The sequence below is a fragment of the Amblyraja radiata genome, chromosome 3 (genome assembly GCF_010909765.2).
Source record: "Amblyraja radiata isolate CabotCenter1 chromosome 3, sAmbRad1.1.pri, whole genome shotgun sequence".
In the NCBI taxonomy this organism is placed as follows: Eukaryota; Metazoa; Chordata; class Chondrichthyes; order Rajiformes; family Rajidae; genus Amblyraja; species Amblyraja radiata.
In genome coordinates, this window is record NC_045958.1 from 91,611,320 (window position 1) to 91,620,258 (window position 8,939).

Below are 8,939 nucleotides of genomic sequence, written 5' to 3' on the forward strand. Positions count from 1 at the left end.
ACAACAAATGGTGCAACCCTGGTCACGTCACGGTTAAGGAGCGTGTGTGTAGCCCAGATATTGTACAGATGGCTGTGGGTCTCCGTCCATACTATATGCCCATGGAATTCTCACACCCCATTGTGATGGTTGTTTACATTCCTCCATCCTCCAACCTGGTACGCGAGCATGACGTCATCCACACGGTCACCGCGAGACTCCAGACACAACACCCGAGTGCTTTCAGATTCAGATTCAGATTCAGAAAACTTTATTGTCTGTCGTAACAGAAAATCTTCTTTGACGTGGCTCAACATACAACCAGGACAATGTACTGATAAGCAGTCATACAACACAGATTTCTGCGAGCACACACAGTGTGTATAGATCTTAAAAGCAAGTATAAAGATTAGAAACTGTAAAAATAGACAAGATAAAAGTTGTGGATACGTGTAAAGTGACAGTGCGTCAGGGTTAATTTGTCCCTTGTTCATTTTTAATTTAAGCTGTTTATGGCAATGGGTATGTATGAGTTTTTGTGGATGTTTTTCTTGGATAGGGGGACTTTATATCGGCGGCCTGATGGCAGAAGTTGGAAGGACTTGTGCAGGGGGTGGGTGGGATCCTGTGTAATGAGGTTGGCTTTCCTTTTAACTGCCTGGGTGTGAAGTACTGATAATTGATTTTGAGTTTTGCCAGTTATTTTGCTTGCTTGATTGATGATCCGGCAAAGCTTTGATTTGTCTTTGACAGAGGTGAGGGTGAACCAGGATGTGATGTTAAATGTGAGTACAGATTCTATAAGTGATTTCATCGCTAACTCAGGGGACTTCAACCACGTGACTTTGGATGCTACCCTACCCACTTTCACTCAGTTTGTTGACTGTCCCACCAGGGATATGAAAACATTAGACTTGCTGTATGTCAATGTTAAAGAGGCGTACAGCTCCATAGCCCTTCCGCCACTGGGAAGATCCGACCACAACCTGGTTCACCTCCTACCTAGAATGCTATTTATTGTCATTCAAACCTAGGTTTGAACTAAATATCATTTCTACAGTTTTTTACATTACAAAACAATCCAAGACCCACACTTAACACAGTTTACATAAACATCCATCACAGTGAGTCTCCAACATCTCCTCACTGTGATGGAAGGCAAAGTCTTTATCTCTACCCTTTGTTCCTTCTCCCGTGGTCCAGTCCAACTGCAGTGTCGAGGTGAACTGGGGCTCTGATGTTAAAGCCCCCGGCGGGCGATGGTAAGTCCTGAGGCCGTTTAAGCCACGCGGGGCGATGCTAGGCCCCGGCTCCATGTCCTTTAAACCCGCGGTTCCAGCGGGAGAAGTCGCCGTTGCGGAGCTCGGAAAAGAGGTCTCCCACCAGGGACTATGAGCTCCCGATGTTCCCGTCCACCGGGTCTGCGGCCGGTGCCTCCGAACTCCAAAGTTGGGTCACAGCCGCGCGCCACCACAGCTCTTCCCGCTCCGAAGTTGGCCAGCTCTGCGATGTCAGTTCCGCAGGCTCTGCAACTGGAGCCCTCAGATTAGTCCCGGCCGGAGGTCGCCGCCGGCTCCACGATGTTAGGCCCAACGACATCCGAGACCCGACAGGGAATAGTCGGGTCTCCGCACAGGGAAGAGATTTAAAATGATTTCCCCCACAGCCCCCCCACCACCCCCCACATATACACAGCTAAAAAAAAATATTAAAAACTAACAAGACATACATTTAACAAGACAAAAATAAAAAAAAGACAGACGACTGTAGTTGAGCCGCTGCCGTTAGGCGTCGCCACTCCCACTAGGTATAAGCCAATGGTCCAGAGGCTGCCTGTGACCGCAAGGTCAGTGAGGAGGTGGTAACAGGAGGCCTGTGATGTTCTAAAGGGCTGTTTTGAGGACACAGACGCTCTCTGTAGTCCCAATGGAGAGGACATTGATAGAATCGCGGACTGTGTTACCAGCTGCATAAAGTTCTGTGTGAATAACGATGACCCTGAGGAGACTGAATCTGAATTTGAATCTGAATCTGAATCTGAATCTGAATCTGAATCTGAGGAAACTACACTGTTTCCCCAACAACAAGCACTGGGTCACCAGTGACATAATGGCCCTTCTCAACCAGAAGAAGAGGGCCTAAAGGAATGGTGACAGTGAAACGGGTGCAGAAAAACCTGAAGGCGAGACTACGACAGCACGAGGATGACAACAGGAGGAAGCTGGAGCTGAAACTTCAGCAAAACAACATGAAGAATGTGTGGACTTCTCTAGTGCTTTTAACACCATCTGGCCTGCACTGCTAGGGAGCAAACTGACGAAGATGCGGGGCACTTGGATAAACATGACTTCATCGGACAGAACCAGCATGGTTTTGTGAAGGGGAAGTCCTGTTTAACGAATTTGCTCGAATTCTTTGAGGAAGTAACAACCCGGGTGGATAAAGGGGAACCGGTGGATGTGGTATACTTGGACTTCCAAAAGGCTTTTGACAAGGTGCCACATAAGAGACTATTGCTAAAAATAAAAAATTATGGAATTGGGGGTAATATATTAGCATGGGTAGAGGATTGGCTAACAAATAGGAAGCAGAGAGTGGGGATAAATGGTTCATACTCGGGATGGCAACCGGTAACTAGCGGGGTTCCGCAAGGGTCGGTGCTGGGACCCCAGTTGTTCACAATTTATATAAATGATTTGGAGGAGGGAACCAAGTGTAATATATCAAAATTTGCGGACGATACAAAAATGGGAGGAAAAGTAGGGGATGAGGAGGATAGGAAGAGTCTGCAAAAGGATATAGATAAGCTAGGTGAGTGGGCAACAACTTGGCAGATGAAGTTTAATACTAATAAATGTGAAGTCATTCACTTTGGGAAAAAAAATGATAGGGCAAGTTATTTTCTAAATGAGGAGGAGCTGCGTTGTAATGCAACGCAAAGGGATCTAGGGGTATTAGTACATGAATCACTAAAAGTTAGTATGCAGGTGCAGCAAGCAATCAGGAAGGCCAATGGAGTTTTGGCCTTTATTGCTAGGGGGATTGAGTATAAAAACACGGAGGTCTTGCTGCAGCTGTACACAGTATTAGTGAGACCACATTTGGAATACTGTGTACAGTTCTGGGGTCCATACTTAAGAAAGGATGTACTAGCCCTGGAGGCAGTGCAGCGAAGGTTTACAAGATTAATTCCTGCAATGAGGGGATTGACATATGAGGAAAGGTTAAGTAGGCTGGAACTCTACTCTTTGGAGTTTAGAAGAATGAGAGGCGATCTCATTGAAACATATAAGATCGTGAGGGGCCTTGATCGGGTGGATGCACCGAGGATGTTCCCAATGATCGGGGAAACTAGAACTAGGGGACATAGTTGCAGAATAAGGGGGGGCTCTTTTAAAACTGAGATGAGGAAGAACTTCTTCACCCAGAGGGTGGTTAATTTATGGAATTCACTGCCCCAGGGAGCAGTGGAAGCAGAAACTTTAAATATATTTAAGACTAAAATAGATGTTTTTTTAGCTGCCAAGGGGATAAGGGGCTACGGGGAGAGGGCAGGGATATGGACCTAGGTATGGTTAGTATAGTAAGACCTGAGTGATCTCCTGGACAAGTGTCGATCGCCTAGATTGGGGTCGGAGAGGAATTTCCCGGATTTTTTTCCCGAATTGGACCTGGGTTTTTATCCGGTTTTTTGCCTCCCCCAGGAGATCACGAGGTTTTTGGGGTGGAGAGGGGTGATAGCGGTATAAAGGGGAGGGTAGTGTCTTGTGTTCTGTGTCTTGTGTCTACTGTTTGTGGGTAAGTGTGTCTGTTTAGTGTTCAGCCATGAGCAAATGGCGGTGCGGGCTCGACGGACCTGGTGGTCTACTCTCGCACCTACTTTCTATGTTTCTATGTCTATGCTCCATTGGTGTCCTGGATCACCAACTACCTGACTGGACAACCACAAAATGTCAGGCTACAGAACTGTGTCTCAGACATGGTGGCGAGCAACAGAGGCCCCACTGGGAACGGTCCTCTCTCTCTCCCTGTTCACCACCTACACCTCGGACTTCAGATATAACTCCGCCTCCTGCCACCTGCAGAAGTTTTCAGATGACTGTGCAATTGTGGACTGCATCAGTGAGGAGAGGGAAGCTTAATACAGAGGTGTAGTCAACAAGTTTGTTGAGTGGCGTGGGCTGAATCACCTGCAGCTCAACACTGACAAGACTAAGGAGTTGGTGGTGGACTTTAGGAGGTGGTGGACTTTGGTGGTGGACTTTAGGAGGTGAGGAACAGCCCTGTCCCCTGTCTCCATCAATGGTGTGGATGTGCAGTTTATCAAAGAGTATAAATACCTGAGAGTGTACCTGGACAGTAAACTGGACTGGTCCAGGAACGCTGAGGCCCTGTACAAGAAGGGACAAAGCCGGCTGTATGAGAAGGCTCCGTTCCTTCAACTGCAGTAAGATGCTGCAGATGTTCTACCAATCAGTGGTAGCCAGTGCCATCTTCTTCACTGCCGTGTGCCGGGGCAACAGGACAAAGACTGCGGACATCAATAGAATTAACAAACTCATCAGGAAGGCTGGCTCCGTCCTGGGGGCGGAGTTGGATTCATGGGAGGTGGTCTTGGAGGGGAGGATGCCCTTCAAACTGTGAAGTACCCTGGACAATACACTGGTCAACCTGAGGAGTACCTTCAGCAACAGACTGGTCCCACCAAGATGCAGGACAGAACGCCACAGGAGATCCTTCTTCCCTGTGGCTATCAAAGTTTACAACTCCCCCTTGTGTTGTGGGGTAGACTGAGACTGACACTCTCCCCACCTCTTCAATCTTTGCGCATCCCCAAAGCCTTATCACTCGTCACTTTAATTTCATGTTTCATTTATTTTGTGTTTTTTATGACTGTTGGCAAATTGATTTCCCACCTGGGATAAATAACGTTCTATCATATCATTTCGTATCGCATGCAGCATGAAAACAAGCCCTTTGGTAAACGTTGCCCACACATAAGATCATAAGATCATAAGTGATCGGAGAAGGATTCAACCATTCGACCCATCGTCAACTCTGCCATTCAATCATGGCTGATCTATCTCTCCCTCCTAACCCCATTCTCCTGCCGTCTCCACATAACCTCTGATGCCCGTACCAACATCGACCAACATGTCCCATCTGCATTAGTCCCACCTGCCAGGGTTGGCCTATATCCCTATAAACCCACTCTAGCCATGTATCTGTCTAATTGTTTCTTAAACATTGCGATAGTTCCTGCCTCAACAACCTCCTCCGGCAGCTTGTTCCATACACCCACCACCCTTTGTCTAAAAATGTTACACCTCAGGTTCCCATTAAATGTTTCCCCCTCACCTCTAAACCTACATTCTCTGGTTCTCGATTCCCCTACTATGGGCAAAAGACTCTGCGTTTACCCAATCTATTCCTCTTATGATTTTGTACATCTCTATAAGATCACCCTTCTTCATATTTCCCAAAACTCTTCTCGGGATACACTTGATCCCAGCTGCCTATACCTATCCCATGCCTCCTTCTTAATCTTGACCAAAGCCTCAATTTCCCTCATTCCCAAGCTTTCGTACGATTCACTCTTAACAGGGTCATGAGCTCTTGTCAGCACGCTTTAAAAAAATCCCACTTTCTCGATGTTCCATTTCCTTCAAACAACCTACTCCAATCAACCTGAACGAGCCCTTCTCTCATACCCGCTAAGTTGGCCTTATCCCAATTTAGGATTTTAACTCATGGGCCCTTGCTGTCCCTATCCATAACTATCTTAAACCTAATCAAACAGTGGTCACTGATCCCAAAAAGGTTCTTCCACGAACACTTCATCCACTTGCCCTTCCCAATTTCCCAGGACTAGATGAAGTGTCGTCCCTCTCACGTGTGGGGCCCTCTACATATTGCTGGAGAAAACTCTCCTGAACACTTTTGTCAAATTGCACCTCATCTAAATCCTTCACACTTTGATTTTCCCAGTCAATATTGGGAAAGTTAAAATCCCCGACTACAACAACTAAATTTGATCTGCAGCTGTCTGCAATCTCCTGGCGTATTTGTTCTTCTAATTTCTCTGGACTATTTTGGGGCCTGTAGTACACCCCCAACAAGGTGATCATCCCTTTCTTGATCCACCCATGTAGCCTTATTAGACGAACCGTCTATAATGTCCCCTCTGACAACTGCTGTGACATCCTCCTTAACCAATAACGCAACACCCTCTCCTCTTTTACCCTCACCTGTCTCTCCTGAAGCACCTGCACCCTGGAAGATTGAGATGCCAGTCCCGCCCCTCTCTCAACCAGTTTCGATAATGGCTACAACATCCCAGTCTCATCCATGCCCTAAGCTCGTCTGCCTTACTTGTCAGGCCCCTTGCATTAAAATACGTGTATGTGCAGTTTAAACCAACTCTCTTTCAATAGACAATAGCTGCAGGAGTAGGCCATTTGGCCCTTCGAGCCACCACCTCCATTCAATGTGATCATGGCTGATCTTCCCCAATCAGTACCCCGTTCCTGCCCTCTCCCCATATCCCCTCGCTCTCTGCCTTTCACCTGTCTATTTTGTCCACTAAACTTTCTCTCATCACCCTCCATACCAACTTCTAACCACTTACTGCCTCAGCCTGTATAAGATCCTACCCCCCTGCCGATCTAGTTTAAACCCACCCGTGCAGCATTAGCGAACCTGCCTGCCAGGATATTTGCACCTCTCCAGTTAAGGTACAACCCATCTCTCTTGTACAGGTCACTCCTGCCCCAGAAGAGATCCCAATGGTCTAGAAATCTGAACCCCTGCCCCCTGCACCAATCCTCAACCACACATTCATCTCCCCAATCTTACTGTTCTTATCCTCACTAGCATGTGGCACTGGAAGCAATCCCGACATCACTACCTTAGAGGAGGTAGACGACCCTAGGGGACCTAATTTTCAACTTTTTACCTAACTCCCTATACTCATATGCAGAACATCCTTCCTTTTCTTACTGATATAATTTGTGCCAATGTGCTCAATGACTTCCGGCTGCTCCCCCTCCCCTTCGAGAATGTCATGCAGCCACTCTGGGACATCCGGGACCCTGGTACCTGGGATGCAGCACACCATCCTTGAGTCCATATTAATTGTGAGAGATGGTCTCACAGAACTTCTGTCGGAGAGAGGAGGAGAACTCCTTCAAAGCAGGCACACATTGAGGAGATTTTGCAGTGGGGAAGTCAAAATGTGGAAACAAGGAACTGCCGATGATGGTTTACAGAAAACATAAAGTGCTGGAGTAACAGGTCAGGCAGCATACCTGGAGAACATGGATAGGTGACATTTTGGGCCGAGACAAATTGCTTGAGAAGCTGGGACATGGCGCCCTCATGTGTTTGATTTTATCATTAACGTTGACTTTAGTTTAGTTTAGAGAAAAAGTGGTAAACCACCAAGTCCACGCCGACCAGCTATCACCATACACACTAGGGACAATTTTCGATTGTTTCCAAAGCCAATTAACCTACAAACCTGCATGTTTTTGGAATATGTGAGGAAACCGGAGCATCGGGAGAAAACCCACGTGGTCACAGGGAGAAGATGCAAACTACATACAGACAGCACCCGATCAGGATCGAACCTGGGACCCTGGCATTGTAAGGCAGCAACTCTAACATTGTGCCACTGTGCCGCAAACTATTAAACAAATGGAATGTTCTCCAGATTCATTATCAGTTTGAAATAATAAAAATCTAAGTGAAATGGTGCGTTCACAGTACCTCTTAACTTTATCTTTGTGCAGTGGAAGTTTGAGTGGTGAAATACATAACCTTTGCTGAGCATAGAGGGAGAAACTCCTTCAATTCTGCACTGGGGTGGCACAGTGGCGCAACGGTAGAGCTAGTTCTATCCAACACACTAGGGATCATTTTACAGACAGCACCTGTAGTCAGGATCGAACCCGAGTCTCTGGAGCTGTAAGGCAGCAACTCTACCACTGCGCCATCGTGCCGATCCAGAACTCTGGCTGCTAAATTAACTGGTACATAATGTGCAAATATCTTTGCATCTTAATTGCTCCCTAAAATGCGTTGGCAAGTCACTCAGTTCAGGGGCACTTGGAGATAGATAATGTTTAAGAAAGAACTGCAGATGCTGGTAAATCGAAGGTAGACACAAAATGCTGGAGTAACTCAGCAGGTGAGGCAGAGAAGGAATTGGCGACGTTTCAGGTCGAGACACTTCTTCAGACTGATGTCAGGGGAGTGGGCGGGCCAAGGAAAGAATGTAAGTGGAGACAGTACGACTAGTGGGAGAACTGGGAAGGTGGAGGGGATGAAGAGAGAAAGCAAGGGCTACCTGAAGTTAGAGAAGTCAATGTTCATACCGTTGGGGTGTGAACTACCCAAGCGAAATATGAGGTGCTGTTCCTCCAATTTGCGCTGGGCCTCACTCTGACAATGGAGGAGGCCCAGGACAGAAAGGTCAGATTGGGAATGGGAGGGGGAGTTGAAGTGTTGGGCGGGAGATCAGCTTGGTTAAGACGGACTGAATGGAGGTGTTCAGCGAAATGAATGCTGAGCCTGCGCTTGGTCTCGACGATGTAGAGAAATTGACACCTGGAACAGCGGATTTAAGATGGACTGAGCGGAGGTGTTCATTTAAGACGGCACTGAGGTGTATCAAGTGGAGCTGCTGCATCACAGCACCAGAGACCCGGGTTCAATCTTTACCTCGTGTGCTGATTGTGTGGAGTTTGCACTTTATTTCCGTGACAATGTGTGTGTGTCCTCCAAGTGCTCTGGTTTCTTCCCATATCCCAAAGACATGTGGGTTTAATGAGTTAATTGGCCACTGTAAATTGCCCCGAGTGTGTCGATGGTAGAATCTGGGTGGGGGGATGTGGAGGGGTTTTAGTACCCCCTCCTCAGTCATGACTGTCCGTGGGTGATGCATCTTAGTTGTTGGCCAC